Below are 20,858 nucleotides of genomic sequence, written 5' to 3'. Positions count from 1 at the left end.
CTGTGTATGTGCCCTTGAAAAGTCAGTTTTCCTATCTGGCTGTGGGTTCCGTATCAGCAGAGTGAGGATGATAGGAGCTACTTACAAGGCGGGAATGCTGTGAGATTAAACAGATTATGTCCACAAAGCAGCTCTGATCTCCTTAGAGAAAGGTACCAAACAAATGAATATGGAACTCTTGCTTGCCCTTTAGCAAAGGCTGTACTGACTGAAGCTTACAAGAAGCACCTTGGAGACCACACTTCATCCACTGTTCTCTGAACTTTCCGAAATTTTTAAAAAAGATTTATTTATTCATTTATTCATTTATTTATTTTAGAGATATTTAGAGATATTTATTTTAGAAAGAGTGTGAGCAGGGGGAGGGACAGAGGGAGAGGGAGAGTCCACAAGCAGACTCCCCCACTGAGCGTAGAGCCTGATGTGGGGCTCGATCCCAGGACCCCGAGATCATGACCTGAGCTGAAACCAAGAGTCAGACGCTTAACCGACTGAGCCACCCAGGTGCCCCTGAACTTTCTGAATTTTACCCCTGCAAATACATTTATGATTGCAAATAGTGGGCCATCCTATCTACTGCAACTGTGCTGTTGATTGGAATTTGAAATACTGTAAGCTTGTCTTAGATTCCTTGCGAGGCAATTTGAGTTCCCAAACAGTGAAGTGCCTTCTTATATTGTGATCTGATTTTGAAGGGAGTCCTGAGACTGTGCTATTATAAAGCATTAATTAAGGGGCTCCTGGGTGGCTCAGTTGGTTAAGCGTCTGCCTTCGGCTCAGGTCATGATCGCAGGGTCCTGGGGTTGAGTCTCGCGTTGGGCTCCCCACTGAGTGGGGAGTCTGCGCGTCCCTCTCCCTCTGTGCCTCCCCCTGCTCGTACTCTCTCCCTCTCTCTCTCTAATAAGTAAATAAAATCTTTTTTTAAAAACGTATATAATAGGAGCTCAGTTGTTTTCTGTTAAAAAGTAAAGAAAATATGTATTTTTTTAAACTTTAGGAAGTAGAGAATTTACAGTTCTCACTGGTCACATGCTGAATTTTCCTACCTCACCTGAGGTTACTCTTTGCTATGACACAGCACTTGACATTTACACAGTGTTTTACAATCTGTTTACTATCTGATGTTCATGGGCACCCCCCAGAGGGAGGGCCCTGGGGACTGATAACTGCTTTATAGGTAAGGAAACAGAAATCTAATAACTTGTTCAGAAGTGTGAGAAACCTTTCCTTCGTCCGTCCTTCCTTCCTTCCTTCCCTCCTTCCCTCCTTCCTTCCTTCCTTCCTTTTCCTCTTTCTTTTCTTTCTTTCTTTCTAAATATTTTATTATTTTTTTTAAAGTACTCTTACACCCAACATGGGGCTGGAACTCACAACCCTGCGATCAAGAGTCATAGACTCCACTGGCTGAGCCAGCCAGGCGCCCTGAAACCTTTCTCCTTCATAGATGACATTTACCACCTCTTTCAGAGTGTGTGTACAAACACAAAAACCTGACGCATGAAGGGAACAAGGCTTGGCTTTCTCTTTGAGTGGACTCAGTATCACATGAAACCTGAAAAGAGCCTCGGGTCACCCAGCACAAACTGTGCTTTTGGCAGATGGGCCCTGGGAAGGGGTGAGGCCGTGGCTCGCTGGACCCAGTGTCAGCGTGCCCACCGCACATCCAAATCTGAGACTCACATGTTCCCACGCCAAGAGTCCCTTCTTGGTGGGACAGGCAACTCTAAAGGGTTAGATCTACATTCTGTTTTCTTTAGCACCTGCTATGCACTCAAGGCTTCAGGAATGAATCACTAGACATGGCATTGAATCTAGAGCCTTTTGGGTGCAAGTTCACCATTCCACCCACGAATTCCTCAAACCTTTAGAGTAGATCTGTGTTTCTCTGAGGCTCGCCTTCCTCCTTGAGGTTGGATGATGATCGAATTCCACACTTCTTCATAGTGGGTCAGAAGCTAGTTCTGTTTCCCCTCTCATTGGGAAAGCTTTATTTCCATCACTCTGAAAGCCACATGTCCTGAACACTTAAAGCTGCCCTTTTCTTCCCCTTCCTAGGTCATCATCCCTCCCCCACTTTAGGCTCTAACCCCCAACCTCACAGGCCCAGAGGTCAAAGGTTCTTGGTAGTGGTGGTTCTTTGGGACAGGCGTGGACCGAAGCAGCAGTAACAAAACCAGTAACAACCACTCTTACTACTAATATCCCTGCCATGGGGACCACGGTTACCCATCATTTTAGTGAGTGCTCACTATGTTCCCAGACCCTGTGCTAAGTGGATTAATGCAACTAACAATGTGTCTCACTACAGCTCTATGAAGCAGGTTATCAATATTATACCCATTTTTTACAGACAAAGAAACTGAGGCACAGAGAGGTAAGTTTACCCAACGTCACACAGCTCATAAGTATGGTCCCAGAGGCCATCCTCCTTACTACTCTGTACTGTGAGGGGACCAGAAGATGAAGAAGGGCCTCCAGACTCCCGAAGTTTGTGCAGGGGTATCAGGACAAGCCAGAGGTGTGTTGCTGGACAATAAGATCATCTGGCAGTGAGTTGTCTATAATCAAGGGCAGATGTGGATCCACGTAAAAATCAACATGAACACCTAACCCCAAATGTAAACAAAGCACAGTATTTGTTCAAAAGGAAATGTTCTTATTAACTAAAAAGAAAGGAAACAGGATATCAAAAAAACAATGGCAAATCAAAGGTTTTGTGGCGGCTTTGAAGGAAGAGCCAAGCTGATGTGGTCAGCCCTACTCCTGCAGGGGACATGGCTCCTGCAGCAAAGCTGTTGTCACTCCCACACTGAATGAGCCAGGGGATGTGACAGCAGAGCCGCGTCACGTTTTTACATATGTTCAAGAACACCTTAATTACTGTCCTAACCTATAATGAGAGGGGGCCCCGTTGTGGACTGAGGTCAGGCTGGCCTTGCTCTCCTAGGTGGGGGTTGTCACTGAGGTATGAGGCCCGCCCTGATGTCACTGCAACAGGATCCAAGAGTGGTTTTCTCTGGATCTAAACACACAGCTCAGTCTTGGGTGCGTTTGGACAATGCTCCTCGCGCGTCTTTGGTCTGCAGACTGTTTGAGGGGACAAGAGCAGCATGGGCATTCGAGAAGGCGCTGAGCATGGGTCAGGAGATCTGACTCTGGGTGCTACTGAGGCAGCCACCAGACGTTTCCTCATCGATGAGAGGTTGGGGCGAGGTGACCTGAGATATTATTTCTAGCCCTAACATTTTACGATGATAACACCCAGCCAAGAAAAAGGAAAAAAGGAAACACCAGAAAACGGAAAGCCAGCTGGCTGGAATTGATGGACAGGCTGACACGGTTTCTGATGAAGCACCGGGGATGGATATCCTATCACTGATTCATGCTAGAAACCAAACAGTGAGGTTGGGATTTTGTGCACCAGCCTCTGAATCATATGGAGGATCCTCAAGACCACATTTTGAAAATCCCTGAGTTGGGCTCTCACAAGAGAACTACTTATCACTTATCACCCACCTCTGGCTTGGCAGGGAATCAGGTTCCCAAACCAGCAGGGCTCAGCATATACGTTTTCTCCATTGAAAATGCCTATTGAGATACTCCTGGTGCCTGGCACCAAACCCAGCCCCGCCCAGGCCTCAAGATGTTCAGTCATTTACATGCCCAGAGCTCTGCACGTGCCTTTATACACACTTGTTTTCACCGGAAGCGGATGTGACAGGCATGGAAATTGATCCTTAAGTGGGGGATATACTGATTATACTTAGCTCTACTTCACCTTGCACTAATGCATGATCTTGTAAATGACTTAGGCATCTCTTCTAAAGACATCCTGAAGGTTCCTACAGGCAGATTGAGTGTATGCTGCTTGCAGACATGATTCTGACAGTTGCAATGTGATAATTAAAAATATGAGTGACTTCTGACTCTTAAAAGTCACTATCCAACTTGGAAAAATGGCCGGTGCTGTTTCCTTCAAAGTTAGTCCCCCTAAAGCAAACAGTTTTTAAGAACTGTTTTTCCTTGTGCTGGAAAACCTCACCCACAACTATGCTAGTTCTTGAATATGGCGATCTTTCATTAAGGAGAAGCTCTTTAATACATACTAATCTCAGAAGACTCAAGAGTTCCAGATTATCTACGCATCAATCCACTCAGACCCACTTAGAGATGTTGAGAATCTTTGCAAATCCATTCATGATAATCTCTATGATAATTAGATACCTACTATGGTTTTGCCTTTAAATCCTCCAATAATTACAGACAAATATTTTGTGGTCACGCATACCATATTAGAGAAATGGGGTCCTACAGGTCACATGTTCAAGTCTATAATACTCCCAAAGAAATCTTATTTTCAACACCTTTTATTTCTTTACATTCTGTGCCCAATACTTGTATGAAAAATACTTCTCACCTCCTTAGTTCTGTGCCTGTTGTCTTGTAATATGGTGGTAGCTCTCATATACTAGGAAAACTCTAATTTTTAGCTCAATTTGTAAGGCCTTTTGAAAAATAATGCTCTTACTTCAATCTGATCAAGAAGTGAGGCATAAAATATTTTTGTTATTTGGGACAAATGCATAAATCCAATTTCTTTTTTTTGTTTAAGATTTTATTTATTTATTTGACAGAGAGAAACACAGCGAGAGAGGGAACACAAGCAGGGGGAGTGAGAGAGGGAGAAGCGGGCTTCCTGCTGAGCAGGGAGCCCAATGCAGGGCTCGATCCCAGGACCCTGGGATCATGACCTGAGCCGAAGGCAGACGCTTAACGACTGAGCCACCCAGGCACACCATAAATTCAATTCCTTAACCTAGAACAATCTTTAAAATCTCCCCACAAGATGACATTCTATAATGATTGAAAAGAATGAAGAACAAACCAGATTATTTCAATTCTATTCTATCTTTCAATCGGCAATTATGTTTCAGTGGACAATTCCCAACTTTTCTTTTTGTCTTTCCTTCTCTTTCTTTCTCTCTCTGTATCTTTTTAAAACCAAATTTTTTAGGGGCGCCTGGGTGGCTCAGTTGGTTAAGTGACTGCCTTCGGCTCAGGTCATGATCCTGGAGTCCTGGGATGGAGTCCCGCATTGGGCTCCCTGCTCAACAGGGAGTCTGCTTCTCCCTCTGACCCTCCCCCCTCTCATGCACTCTCTCTCTATCTCACTCTCTCAAATAAATAAAATCTTAAAAAAAAAAGAATTCTATTAAAAAAATAAAACCAGATTTTTAAAAAGATTTTATTTATTTATTTGACACAGAAAGAGAGAGAGAGAGGGAGAGAGCAAGCATGAGCAGGGGGAGCGGCAGGCAGAGGGAGAAGCAGGCTCCCTGCTGAGCAAGGAGCCCCACGTGGGGCTCGATCCCAGGACCCTGAGATCATGACCTGAGCGGAAGGCAGACGCTCAACCAACTGAGCCACCCAGGCGCCCCAGAGTTTTCTTTTTAAACTTAAAAAAAGAACTGTGCACATATATGGTTAAAAAAACTCAAAAGAAGTGAATAAAATGAGAAGTAAAAGCCTTGCTCCCTTGTCCACAAACCCACAATCCCAACCCTCAGAAATTACTGTTAGGTTCCTGTGTATGTTTCAAGAAATCCTCTACACACACACACACACAGTATATACACACATATAAGTGCATGTATTTGTATATACATACTATATATATATTAAACATCACATATGTACACGCACATACATACACACATACATAATGCCTATTTTTTACTCAAAAAGGGATCACATGTTAATATATATTGTTTTGCACCTTGCTTTTCACATCTAATAATATATCTGGGGGATCATTTCACGTTGGCATATACAGGTTGGCTTCTTTTTTTAAAATAGCTGCTTAATCTGTTTTATAGGCATCCAGAATTCATTTAATTAATTCCCTAATAATGAACCTTTAAGTAGCTTTCTGACCCCTATTTTATGGAGGTATAACTGACCTACAATGAACTAACATTTCAAGTGCATAATCTGATTAATTTGATGTGTGTATGCATCCATGAGACCATCAGCACAATTAAGATAGTGAGCATATCAATCATCCCAGAAGCTTCCATGTGCCCTGGGTAATCCTTCCCTTCTACACCTTCTTGCTCTCCTGCCCCGCCCCCAGGCCAACAACTGATCTGTTTTCTGCCACTTTAGGTCAATGTGCATGTAAAGAATTTTATATAAAGATTTACATCTTACGTGGCTTTTTTTTTTTTTTGGTCGGTCTCCTTGCTGCAGGTATCAACAGTTTTGTTCCTGCTTTTTCTACATAGTATGGTATTCTATGGATAGAGTGTCTATCTATTCATCAGTTGATGGACATCTGGATTGTTTCCAGCTTTGAACGATTATAAATAAAGCTGCTAGGAACATCTGTGCAGTAGAAGTTCTTTTTGGACATATGCTTCCAATGCTTTTGTGTAACGCCTAGGAATGGGAGGCATAGGTCATGTGGTAAGTAGATGTTTAATTTTTAAAGAAACCGTTGAACTAGCTTTCTGAAGTTGTATCCTTTAACATTCCTAACAGATGGGATGGAGAATGAGCTACTCCATATCCCTGCTACCACCTGGTATGGTCAGTCGGGCTTGTTTTGTTTTAAATTTTAGCCATTCTAATAGGTGTGTATAGTGGTATCTCATTATGGTTTTAATCCGCATTTCCTAAATAATGAAGAGGTTGAGCATCTTTACTTGTGCTTATTTGTCACCTGTTTCTGTTCTTTTTGGTCCATTTCAATATCTTTTTTTTTTTTCCCTATTTTTACTGGGTTATTCTCTTACTATGGAGCTTTAAGAGTTCTTTTTGCATTCTGGATACAAGTTCTTTATTAGATTTGTGATTTGCAAAAAACATATTCCAGTCTGTCACTGGTCTCCTCATTCTGCTAAGAGTATCTTTTAAAAAGCAGAAGTTCTTAATTTTTGATAAAGTCTAACCATTTTTTTTTCATGAATTGCTTCTTTATGCTATCTCTAAGAAATCTTTGCCTAAACCAATGTCACAGTTCCTCCTATTTTCTTCCAGAACAGTCTCCAAGGTTTTAGGTTTTATATTTAGATCTCTGACCCCTTTTGAGTTAATTTTTACAGACGGAGTGAAATGTGGATCAAGTTTGTTTTTTAAATATACGGATAGCCAATTGCTACAGGACCATTTGTTGAAAACAATTCGCCACTCAATTGTTTTTGCATGTTTGTGGAGAAGCACAGAACTGCCTTTGCACTTTTGTGGAAAGTTAATTGGCTGCTCATGTAAGGATCTATTTCTAGACTCTTTCCTGTTCCATTAACCTGTTTAACCACGTCTATCCTACTATGCTGACTTGCTTACTATAGCTTTACAAGTCTGGAAGTTAGGTAGAGTACATTCTCTAACTTTGTCCTTCTTCAAAGTTATTTTGGCTGTTCTAGGTCCTTTGAATTTCCATATGAATTACAGAATAAGCTTGTTAGTGTCCACATTAAAAAAAAACAACAACAACTTGTTGGGAGGTTCACTGGTGTCACAGGAATCAACAGATCAATTCTGTGAGAAATAACATCTTAAGTATATCAAGTATCCATGGTATCTCTCTCCATTCTTTGATTTCTCTCAGCAATATTTTGTAGTGTTTAAACTTCTTGCACATCTTGCACTTCATGCACTTCTTGTACATCTTTTGTCAGATATATTCGTAGGTATCTCATATTTTTTGGTATTATGAATGGCATTGAAAATTTTCAATTTCTCATGGTTTGTTGCTAGTATGAAAAAAGAATTGATTTTTATTGATTTTGTATCCTGCAAATTTGCTAAACTCATTTATTAGTTCTGGTAGCATTTTTTTGTAAGTTCCATCGGATTCTTTTGCACAGATGATCAGGTAATCTGCAAATAAAGACAGTTTTACTATTTTCTTTCTAATCTAGATCCTTTTAATGATTTTTCTTGCCTTATTGCACTTGTTAGAATCCTCAGTGCAATGCTGAATAGAAGTGGTGAGAGTAGATGCCCTTGTTTGTTTTCTCAGAGAATAAGCTTTCAGTTTTTCACCATTAAGTATGATGTTAGCTATAGATTTTCATAAATGTCCATTATTAGTTTTAAGAAATTCTCTTCTATTCTTAGTTTGCTGAGAATTTTTATCAAGAATCAATACTGGAGACCTAAACATGAGACCTGAAACCATAAAAATCCTAGAAGAGAGCACAGGCAGTAAGGTCTCTGACATTGGCTGGAACAACATTTTTCTAGGTATGTTTCCTGAGGCAAGGGAAGTAAAAGCAAAAATAAACTATTGGGACTACAAATCAAAATATTTTATTTTATCAAAATAAAAAGCTTCTGCAAAGCGAAGGAGACAATCAACAAAATTAAAAAGCAACCTACAGAATGAGAGAAGATATTTGCAAATGACATATCTGATAAAGGATTAATATCCAAAATATATAACGAACGTATACAACTCAACACCAAAAAAGAAATAATCCAATTAAAATATGGGCAGAAGACATGAACAGACATTTCTCCAAAGAAGTCACACAGATGGCTACGAGACACTTATGAAAAGATACTTAACATCATTCATCATCAGGGAAATGCAAATCAAAACTACTATGAGTATCACCTCACACCTGTCAGAATGGCTAAAATAAAAAACACAAGGAACAACAAGTGTTGGTGAGGATGTGGAGAAAAAGGAACCCTTAGGTGCTGTTGGTGGGAATGCAAACTGGTGCAGCCACTGTGGAAAACAGTATGGAGTAAAAAATTAAAAAAAGAACTATCCCATGATCTAGTAATCACACTACTGGTTATTTGCCCAGAAAATACAAAAACACTAATTTGAAAGGATATATGCATCCCTATGTTTATTGTAGCATTATTTACAATAGCCAAATTATGGAAGCAGCCCAAGTGTCCATCGACAGATGAATAGATTAAGAAGATGCGGTGTATATATAAAATGGAATATTACTCAGCAATAAACAAAGAATGAAACCTTGCCATTTGCAACAACATGGATGGATCTAGAGGGTATGCTAAGTGAAATAAGTCAGTTAGAGAAAGACAATTACCATACGATTTCACTCATAGGTGGAATTTAAGAAACAAAACAAATGAAAAAAAAAAGAGACAAACCAAGAAACAGACTCTTAACTATAGAGAACAAACTGATGGTTACTAGAGGGGAGGTGAGTGGGGGGTGGGGGAAATAGGTGATGGGGATTAAGGAGTGTATTTGTCATGATGAACACTGGGTGATGTATGGAATTGTTTAATCATATATTATACACCTGAAACTAATATAACACTGTATGTTAATATATTGGAATTAAAATTTAAAAAACAATAAAATTTTTTTAAAAAGAATCAATATTGCATTTTGTCAAATATTTTTTATACATCTAAAGAGATGATCATATGATTTTTCTTCTGGTTTGTCCATATGATGAATTACACTGATCAATTTTCAAATGCTGAATCAATCTTATATGCCTGAAATAAACCCTACTTGTTCATGATGTATTATCTTTTTCATACATATTTGGATTCTATTTGCTAAAAATTTGTTTGCAATTTTTGTATCTATGCTTGTGAGGGATATTGGCCTGAAATTCTCTTGTATTAACTTTGGTTTTGATTTCAGGGTAATACTGGCTTCATAGGATACATTGGGTAATATTTTCTCCCCTTTAATTTTCTGTAAAAGTTTTTGTTGAATTGGTATTATTTCTTCCTTAATATTTGGTTGAATTCATTTTGAAGGCATCTGAACCTGGAGGGTTTTTTTGTGTAAGTGTTTTTAACTACAGTTCAGTTTCTTTAATAGATAAAGCACGATTTTGGTTATTGATTTCTTCTTAAGTGGTCTTTGGTAGTTTGAGCCTTTCAAGGAATTTGTCCACCTCATCTATGTTGTTGGCTTTATTGGCATAAAGTTGTTCATAATGTTAATTGGTGATCCTTTTAACCTATACGGATGTAACTTCATTCATACTGGTAATTAGTGTAATCTTTCTTTTTGTTTGATTTGTTGATCTTCTCAAGCAGCCCTTTGAAAAGCTTTTGGCTTTTTCTAACTTTTTATACTGATTTCTATTTGACTAATTTCTGATCTAATCTTTAATTCTCCTTTCATCGGCTTACTCTGGATTTCATTTACTCTCCTTTTCTAGTTCTTAGGCTGGAAGCTGAGGTGACTGATTCGAGACTTCCTCCTTTTCTAATGTGGGCCGGTATTTAATGCTATGAATTTCTCTTTAAGCATCGCTTTAGCTGCACTTCGTACATTTTGATATGTTGTATGTTCATTTTCATTTAGTTTTCAAAATACTTTTAAATTTCCCCTTTGATTTCTCTTTGACCACAGGTTATTTAGAAGTGTTTAGTTTCCAAATATTTAGAAAATTTTCAGGTATCTTTCTGTTATTAACTTCTAATTGAAATCAGAAGTCTGTGGTCATGGGGCACCTGGGTGGCTCAGCTGGTTAACTGTCCACCTTCAGCTCAGGTCATGATCCCAGGGTCTTGGGATCAAGTCCCGAGTTGGGCTCCCTGCTCAGCGGGGAGTCTGCTTCTCCCTCTGCCCCTCCCCCCTGCTCATTCTCTCTTGCTATCTCTCTCTCTGTCAAATAAATGGATAAAATCTTAAAAAAAAAAAAAAAAGAACTCTGTGGTCAGAACATACTATTATTTGAATCCTTTAAATTTACTAAGAAATGCTTTATTGCCCAGAAATTCATCTCTTTAAGTAAATCTTGCAAATGCATTTGAAAAGAATGAGCATTCTGCTGTCATTAGGTAGGAAGTTCTATAAATGTCAATTAGGTGAAGAGTGGAGATGGTTTTTTTTTTTTTTAAAGATTTTTATTTATTTATTTGACAGAGAGAGACACAGTGAGAGAGGGAACACAAGCAGGGGAAGTGAGAGAGGGAGAAGCAGGCTTCCCACGGAGGAGGGAGCCTGATGTGGGGCTCGATCCCAGGACCCCGGGATCACGACCTGAGCCGAAGGCAGATGCTTAACGACTGAGCCACCCAGGCGCCCCGAGTGGAGATGGCTTTATTCAAGTTTTCTATATCCTGATTTTCTGAATACTTGCCTATCAATTGTTGAAATCTCTGTCTACAATTAGGGATCTGTTTTTTCCCTGCAGTTATATTAGTTTTTGTTTCATGATTTTTGAAACTTTATTATTAGGTACATCAATGTACATCCTCTGGATGAGTTGATCCCTTTATTATTGTAAAATTACCCTCTTTATTGCTGGTAATATTATTTGCTCTGAAATTGATTAATATTGTCATTTCAGCTTTTTTTTATATTAGTGTCAGCATGTGCTTCCACTCTTTTACTTTTAGTCTCTTTGTGTCTTTACATTTAAAGTGGGTTTCTTATAGGTAGCAAATAGTTAGACCTTGTTTTTATATCCAGTCTGATAATCTCTATCTTTTAATTGCTATGTTTAGACCACTTACATTTAATGCGTATCATATGGTTGGGTTCAAACCTACCATCTTGTTATGTTTTTTTTGTCCCATCTGTTCTTTATTCCTTTTTTTTCCTTTCCTTTTGGCCTGGTAACTTTTGGATTAACTGAGTATTTGTTATGATTTCATTTTCTCTTCTTTGTGGACTTATTAACTATAATCCTTTGTTGTGGTATTTGGTGATTGCTTTAGATTACAATACACATCTAATGTCTCACAGTTTACATTCAAGTGATAATATACTACTTCATGTATAAGAGATTTAAAATAGTATACTTCCATTTCTCCCCTCCTGGCCTCTGCTATGTCATATATTTTTCTTCTACATGTGATATAAAATTTGTTATTATTTCTGCTTTAAAAAGTCAATGATCATCTAAAGAGGTAATACAATCAGAAAAAATCCTCTTACGTACCTATATTAGTTATCATTTATAGTGCTCTTTATTTTTTTGTGTAGATCCAGCTATACATTTTCTTTCTCCTTGAAGAATTTCCTTTAACGTTTCTTGGAATGCAGGTTTATAAGTGATGAGTTCTTTCACATTTTGTAGGTCTGAAAAACTCTTTATCTCATCTTAAAAAAAAAAACAACCCATATAATATATTTTCTGGGTATACAATCCTAGATTGATAGTTTTTTCCCCCTTTCAGTACTTTAAAGATTTTACTCTGCTGTTTTCTAGTTTATATTATTATTTTTGTTTTAGTTTGCATTATTTTTTATGAAAAATATCTGTCATCTTTACATTTTTTTTTACTTTGTCTGTAACATGTCTTTTGCCCTTCTGGTTGCTTTTAAGATTTTTCTCTTTATCACTTGTTTTAAGCAATTTGATTATAATACACTCTCGTGTTGTTTTCTTCCTGTTTCTTGTGCTTGGGTTTGTTGAATTTGGATCAATGGGTTCATAGGTTTCATCAAATTTGGGATATTTTCTGCCATTACTTCTTTAAATATTATTTCAGTCTTCCCCTCTCTCTCCTCTTCTTTGGGAACTTCAGTGACATATATTCACTATATATATTTGACCCCTTAAAGTTGTCCCATGTCATTAGTGCCCTGTTCACTTTTTTAAATCTTTTTTTTCTTTGTATTTCATTGTGGATAGTTTTTTATTGCAATGTCACCCAGTTCATTAGTCTTTTCTTCTGCAATGTCTATGCTGTTGCTAATCCCATCCAATGTGTTTTTCTTTTCTTTTCTTTTTTCTTTTCAATCTCAGTCATTGCAGGCTTCATCTTTTTAATTTAGGTCTTTAAATATATATATATCTCCATATACATATGTATCTTCCATGTCTCTACTTAACAGGGACAGTCTTTCCTCTAGCTTTCTAAACATATGGAATACAGTCATTAACAACTATTTTAATGACCTTGCTTACTTATTTTTAGATCTGTTCAGTTCAGTTTCAATGGATTGATTTTTTTCCCTCATTATGGGTTCAGTGTCAATGGATTGATTCCCCACCACCCCCCCCACCACCAATTACAGGTTGTATTTTCCTGCTACTATGCTTGCCTGGTAGTTTTTGATTGGAGACCAAGCATTGTGGGGTGATGTTTATTTTTGTCTTCTTGTAAACATTGTTGAGTTTTGCTCTGGGATGCAGTTAAGTTAATTGGAAACAGTTTGATCCTTTGGGTCTTGCTTTCAAGATTTGTTCAGGGTGACCAGAGATGTGTTTAATCTCTGATTAATTTTTCTCCACTATTGAGGCAAGACTTAGTAACTAATACCCCTTAATTATGAAATTTTTTCCTTTCTGGCTGTTCAGGACACCATTTCCATCCCTCTGTGAGTTTCAGGCACTGTTCTCTCAATCCTTTAGAATGTTCTTTCCCTGTCCTTGGGTCATTTCCTTACATGAATGCCCTCATCTGTACTCAACTCAATACCCCAGGGAGATTTCCTCAGCTCTCCAGATTTCTGTCTTTGTGCAGCTCTCCATTTTAATCTAGCCATCTTGGCTTCCTGGACTCCTAGCTACATCTCTTCCAATCAGGGAGACCATATATTGTGGCCTGGGGCAGTAAGCTAGAGTAATCATGGGCTCATTTTGTTTCCTGTCTTCAAAGATCATTGCCTTCTGATGCACGATGTCCAATGTCTCGAGTACTACTGTTTCATACATTTTGTCCTTTTTTTTTTTTAAGGTTTCACGTGGAAGTTAAATGTGGTCCCTTTTACTTCATCTTGATCAGAAGCTGAAGTCTTGCTTCTAGTTTTGGCTGATAAAAAAAAATGCTGCAGTAAACATCACTGCATATATACTTCTGGTCAATATGTGGATCTACCTGTTGAATAAATTATTTAAGGTGTCGTTGTTAGACTGAAGGATAGGTGCATTTTAAGCACAAACGATTTTGCCAAATTGCCCTCCAAAAATATTTTACCGTTCAGTACTCCTACTAACAGTTTTTGAGAATGCCTACTTCTCCACATATTCTGTAACACTAAGTATCATCAAATGGGTACATCTTTACCACTTTGATAGTTTAAAAAGTTATTTTATTTTCATTTGTAAGATGTTTTGATTAAACATCTTGCTACATGCTTATTGGTGATGGGCACTGCTTTTTCTGGAACTGCCTATTTATGATCTTTGAATTTTTAGAAAACTGCTTTTTCATTTTCCTATTGATTTGTAAGAATTTGTGTGGGAGATTAACTCTCTATCATATGAATTACAATTCCCCCCACCTTGTTCAGCTGATAGTTTTGTTTTTTGACTTTCCTCAGGGTGTTTTTGTTTTGTTTTTTGCCAAGAATAATTTTTTTTTTTAAGATTTTATTTATTTATTTGAGATAGAGAGAATGAGAGAGAGAGAGCACATGAGAGGGGGGAGGGTCAGAGGGAGAAGCAGGCACCCTGCCGAGCAGGGAGCCCGATGCGGGACTCGATCCAGGGACTCCAGGATCATGACCTGAGCCGAAGGCAGCCGCTTAACCAACTGAGCCACCCAGGCGCCCTCTGCCAAGAATAATTTTTAAATTTTGTACGTAGTCTAAGTTACCAACCTTTACTTCTGTGACTTTTGGATTTTGTATATTTTCTGGAGTACATATGTACATGATAGTAATAAGAGTTTCCTAAATTTAGCATCCTAAATTCATAATTAGTAAAGTGAGACAATGTAGTTTCTTTCTTTTCCATATAAACTGAAGTTAGGTAACAGTGTTGCTACACTGAGTTCATGTAACTTATGCTGATCAAGATCTCTGATGGGCAACTTTCTTTGATTAATAAAGCATGGAAGATATAAATTATTACTTGTGAAAGCAGTTTGGTATGGAAGAATCTCAAAGCATGAAGGAAAGCAGAGATATAGAAGAGGAATCTTTTGGGGGAACCACTGGCTTCAAATCAAGATCTTATTTTTCCCAGAATGGACTCATCTTTAGGGTTTGCTGGGAAGGTGGAGGGATGATATGAAACCAAAAGCAAGGGTTATTCTAAGACATGTTGGTTGGTTACTAGCTGGTTCCTAAAGCCTAGAGCCTCCCTTGAAAACTCCAGCAAATTCTCCCTCCCTTGGATGACCAATGTACTGACAGCTAGTACCATAAACATACTTAGAACAGACTTTGTACCTTGTCATATACTTTCTTCATATTGTTGCCTAAGTTTTATTTTCCCAACAAGGGAGTTAGTCACTTGAGAGCAGAGCCTTAGGCTGTTTGCTCCCCACAATACTGAGCTTAGACATATATACAGTTGAACTGAGAGCCTAAGCATGTGCTCTCGAAGGTAGGGAAATTGTGTACAAACTACCTCAAATTAGGAGACAGAATTCAAGAGGAGAGTATGCTATTCATGTGCTTGCCTGGGGATGGCATTTGTCATCACCTGGCATTTGACAAGATGAGGCTACTCCCCAGCAAAGGAAAATGGTTGCAGTGAGGCCTGAATGGAAGATCCCTCCTTGGAAAACATGACTGTGAAAAAAAGGTCGTTCTCTCTCGGATTCTCTTCACAATTCGTGAAGAAATTACTGAGGGACTTAAAATCACGAAGTGTCATTTTTCTTTAGGGGGAGGAACTAACCTTCAGTGACGATGAAAGAGGAGGAGAAGAGCTAACATTTATTGCTTAGCATGTACGCAGCACTGTCCTAATAAGCACTTTCATGAATGAGCTAATTGAATGCTCACAGCCCATGAGCAAGACAGTATCATTCCCATTTTATAAGTGAGAAAACGGAGATTCAGGGACATGCAAAATTAACGTAGGTATCACAAGAAGGCAGAGCAATTTGAACACAGGTCTAGCTGACTCCAAGGCCAGCCCCTGACTGCTACAGCACACCTCATTTCATCCTCAGAGCAACCCAGACAGAAGCCTTCCCATGGTGTCCATGTGGACATGAGCGCTGAGGGAACGGAACTGCCTGAGAGCTGTCCAGGTATTTCTGACTCTAAAACTCATATATTACTGTTGCAATACGTGGAGCTTCCCACTCCCTACTTTATTTCACTTGTCCCTACCCATCTCTGTAACTCTCCTCCCACCTGTTCCCAGCACACGCATGCACGTGCCCATGCCCGTGTGCACACACACACCACACAAAAAGGAGAAAGAAGAAAGGTCTGGTCACATGACAAAAGTCACATTAGAAAAGCTATGCATGGCCATTCTTCTGTGTCTGTCATGGCTCACGTGATTCTCTGTGCCTAATTATATCTTCTTCCTTTAAACCGTTCAATGCGAGCTTAGTTACTCCTTTGAGCCCCTCCTCGATTCCTCTCTTGAGTCAGTTGCTCTCTCTCTGCCCTCACACAGTCTGTTTACACTTCTGCTATTACAGTACATCTCACGCTCTGCCCATTTCCGCACTAGACCCCACCTAGCATCTTATTTAATTGCAGAATCACTAGCAGTGGGCACACTGTTCAGGCATGGTGCACAATGAATGAACTCGATAGCCTGAATGGAAGTCTGTAGGTCTCTCTCTACACACCACTTACTATTAAGGAAGAAAGCTACTGCCAGACTTCTGGAGATGTGAAAAAGATAACCGGCAGACAACCAACACCTGGGTCTGGTTATCGTCAGGGAGGGGTTGAGTGTTGAAAAATGCAAGGCTTCTTGAAAAGAAACTACAAACCTAAAAAAGCACATTACTGACTTAGGAGATCTCTATAAGCTTTTTAGTGGCAGGGAGGAATTAGCCTGCTGTTTCAATATCCACTTAGACATTAAAACTTTGCTTCTAGTTGCTAAATTATGTTGCTAAATTATGATGAACAAATCATCTTCTACATACATGCAATTCAAATCTCGGTGTGTTCGCTCCCCTATTTGATTACCAGTCCTTGAATACCTCATGCCTTTGAATACCCTAATAGGGCCTGTCTTTTTCACTTCCCATGATTCTAAACGACTATCCTGGAAATGCCGTGTAGCTTGAAGTTGGTCACACAGGGCTGCCCAGGAGGCCTTCGTGGTTGCAAGATGACAGTAAGAAAGCATGAGCAGCTTTCTGCCACTATTTCGGTGTAATAGCTGGTAGACCAGATCTCAGGTCTATCATTTGGGCTTCCTTAGATTTTTCATTTTGTCCTGCAAAAGCAATTTCTCTTACCTGTTGAGAGAAGTACAAGAAAGTTGTGGGGTTTTTTTTTCCTCCTTTGTCACCAGACTTGCTACCAGGGTCACATTGTCCAAGAAGGAATACGGGTCATTAGGAGACTACTATGCTGGGGCTGAGGATGGAGGAAGGCCAACAGTCACAAGATGACCAATTTTGAGGATTTGTCTCAGTCTCCTTAGTTTATGTGCAAGCTGACAACAAGAAAAGTGTTAGCTGGCAAATTGTGAGGTCCTGCTTTTTAACATCAAGTACAGCCTATCTGTCACTGAATACAAATCGGGAGCTTGCAGCTGGCTCAACCTTGACATACAGGCCCTATTTCTTCAAAGTGCTTTTCACCTGCCATCTTTAGAGTTGGGAGAATTCTGAAACACAGTAGTAAGCTTTCATAAAATGCACCCAAATGCTAATTTTTGTCTCCCTGTAATGGGCTTTTATCAGAGCTGACCCTTCCTACCTTTCAGGTCCTATCTCACCACTCTTGCTTTATGCTCCAGCTACATCTGCCTGCTCAAGTTTCCTGAACAGCAATTCATTCCAGCCCCAGGGTCTTTGCACATGTGGTCTTCTTTACTGTGTATTTGAGCCCTTCCCTGCTGGTTTCTTCTGGTTCAGCTCAAAGGGTCACTTCTTCAGAGAGGCCTCCCTTGACCACTCTTCTCAAACAGTACCCCCCACTCTATCACACCAAACAGCCATCTCCTACTTGCCCTATCCCATCCTGCCGCTGGGCAGAAAGCTCATTACATAACTCGTACACCTACAATGGATCTCTCTTGCCTTTTGCCCTGTCCAGTATACTTTCTACTACCCTGGTCCACCAACCTTGTTCTGGTGGCACAGTGAACGCAACATGGATTGGTACTTCAGAAGGTTTCCTAACAATGCTTTAAAACAAAACAAAACAAAAAAAGATTTCTGTTCACTGAGTAAATCAAGAAATCAAATTAAAAAAAAAAAAAACCTTTCCAAGGATCTGAAATTTTATCTTACTGTTTCTATTTCAGTTTAGCTCCAGAAATATAACAGATACATCTTTTGAAAAGCACAGAACAGAGACACTGACGTTTATTAAATGTTTTAGACTTTATTTCTAACGTTTTTACTATACCCTGTGACTCTATCATCTTTTTTTTCCCAAAGAAAACAATCATCTCTTCATTCTATTTCACCATTTAAATTCACATGAACTATTCCAAATTTCTTAATTTCCAAGCAACACAGTAAATTCTTCAGATTTCTTTCAAAATAGCTCTGGGGAAATCCCTGATGATTTCAGCTGACAATTCCTTAATCAGGAAAAGACTTTAAATGCTAATCATCAGAAAAGTTACAATTTACAGGAAAGAAAGGGGAAATGCTGACATATTGCACAACATACCATGAATAGAGCATGGTTTATTAATTGAATGGCATACTCATGCTGACGATTTTATCAAGAATTTCTAGTGACATCATAAACTATGTTAGAGCAAATGAACTCTTTCTACTGTCCATGTTTCTGACAAGTCCAAGGTGCAGTAAGATTCCCTTCTTTGGAGATTTTATGGGAAAAAGGAAACATCAAACAATCTGTGAACTTCCCCCTGCAACCCCGACTTCTACAAAGATTCTACGTTTTAAATGAAGCAAAGAACTTAGCTAAAGGGAATTCTTATTTGGTGTCTAATTCCATCCAGAACTGAAGAGAGTGCTTTTCTTTGTGGTTTCTATTATTTGGTAGAGGAAAGAAATGATTTGCTTCTGCTTCTAGCTGTGGGTACAAGGATCAAAGTTCTCTGCAGGTGGGCAAAGACAAAAGCTGCAGTAGGATCCCCAGATCCCCCTCCCCCCAGCTACAAAAAGAAGACAGTTTGAAGGTAGTAACTACCAGCATGTAACTCTGAACCCCAACTTATCTGGTAAAGTCAATTAGGTTTCAATTGTAGTAATTATGTAACATATTAAAAATGAGATCACCATCCACAAGCACTGGGATTTCCCCCTTGTAGTTTACATAAATCCATCAATAAACTGCAGTCTTTATTAATGCTTTATTGTAAGTGATTACAAACACAAGGCATTTCATAAACATATCTCGTTAATTGTTACATTGTAATTCGGCAGTAGGTATGATGCAAAATTCATCATCTTCAGTAAATGAGTACAAAACAACAACAAAAGCTCCAGAAGGCTGAAACAGATCTCAGTGACTCATCCCAGAATCAACCTCAACCTTCATTCAGATGGGGACTTAAGCATTTATTCATTAGACTAGGACTGGCTGAGAGAGTAAAAATCCCTGGAGAGGGAATGAGATATACTGGTAGGTATACAGAAGACTGCGGAAATGGGTTTAAATGCCTGGGGATTTAAATGGAATTATGGAAACCTTAGAAATAACACTACCTGTGATATGGGTTGTTATTTTGAAAACCATACTGAATATCCAAACAAGTGATTCCGCATGTCCATTTAACGTGATAGCACTTGCTAGCATATGCTAGGTACTGCTCCAGGAATTCTCCACCCATTATCTGCCTTCATCCCCTGACAATTCTATCATGTTCCAATTCCCATTTTTAGGGATAAAAACATCGAGGGGCAAGAAGGTTAAATAATGTGCCCCAAATCTCACAGCTGGCAGGCCAGGAAGGAAACTCGCTCCCGTCCAGCTCATCTGAGTTATTAACCGATGATGTATCTTCTCTCCTTTGCCATTTTGGAGCTAGTTTCCCCCAAGGATCCTTTGGGACCCTAGCCAAAAGTTTCAAGTATTTTCTGATTAGAGTTTCCCAAAAGAAAGATAGCATCTAATGTTTCTGTTCAACCACACCTCATTCTGCTTTAGCGCCTTGCTTAAATAGGCCGATGTCCCCCCATCACAGGAAAAAGGCAAAAGAAACCAGCTTCCAACCTAACGTGTTTTATTATCTTTCTGAGGTCCTCTCCACAGAGCTACACTTCCTTCTTCAGAACCTGGTCACCACAGCCGGCTGCTCCTTGTTCTGACAGTCCAGTCTCAGTAGATTATGTCTAGCTCAGCGCAGGCCTTGCTCAATACTCTGAAATTTCAGACCCACCAAAGCTACTAAAAAAAACTCTTTGATCGAGGAGTCCATGACCTTATGTGAAACCAGAGGCATGGGAATTTGAACAAATGAACCAAACATTTCCAAGGTAAACTGAGACAACCATGACCACGGAATGAATGAGTAATATCCATAGATGACTTTCTATCCAAAGCCCCCAAAGTGTTTACCGAATTTCCATAAACATGGTACTAACTACCCTTTGTATTTTCATGACACAATTCTTTCCTGGACTGCCGTGTGCTGACCTCAAGTTATCACACTCAGATTGCCCTCAGGTGATTGGCAGCTGGTAAGAGGAATGACCTCCTCTTTCCATCTTCAGAATAAAGACATGGCACAAAGGAGGGAGACTTAGAGCCCTGCAGATGTCACCAAGTGAAGTGTGCTGGCCTGGCTCGGGGGCCTACAGAAGCGGGGGGAAGAAGCTGGTCGTGCACATCTGAAAGTGGGAGGCCAGTGGCTTCCCAGTACAAGTAATTTACAACTACTTCTGCACACGGTACCTTTCGATCGTCTGGCCCCATGACTCAGTTTTCAGCTCTATGAAATCTATTTCACCTCTAGATTTTCATGCTCCCTTCCCCAGATACAGCCCATAACCTCAAATCTCTCAGCAGCCAAAAGGAGATGACGAAGGACAAGGCCAGAGGGTTCGTCTTTGGGTTGTTTAGCCTGTATTACTGGCAGCAACCAGAAGAG

At 39.5% G+C, this 20,858-nt stretch overlaps 1 protein-coding gene and 1 long non-coding RNA gene across 4 annotated transcripts in view; one reads left to right on the top strand and one right to left on the bottom strand.

Moving 5' to 3' along the window:
* The window catches only part of LOC145720981 (uncharacterized), a 45,374-nt gene extending 39,107 nt beyond the window's left edge, over nucleotides 1–6,267 (top strand). Inside the window, exon 3 of the long non-coding RNA XR_014144388.1 lies at nucleotides 6,250–6,267. This is a non-coding gene — a long non-coding RNA (uncharacterized LOC145720981). The remainder of the gene's footprint in view (nucleotides 1–6,249) is intronic.
* NSMCE2 (NSE2 SUMO ligase component of SMC5/6 complex) overlaps nucleotides 1–20,858 on the bottom strand; it is a 197,897-nt gene that overhangs the window by 28,353 nt on the left and 148,686 nt on the right. The gene's annotated exons all lie outside the window — the stretch shown is intronic.

Source organism: Leptonychotes weddellii, chromosome 4, assembly GCF_054177405.1.
Source record: "Leptonychotes weddellii isolate Sample4059 chromosome 4, ASM5417740v2, whole genome shotgun sequence".
Classification (NCBI taxonomy): Eukaryota; Metazoa; Chordata; class Mammalia; order Carnivora; family Phocidae; genus Leptonychotes; species Leptonychotes weddellii.
Note: the sequence above shows the minus strand (reverse complement) of the source record. Positions and strands in the feature narration are given on the sequence as shown.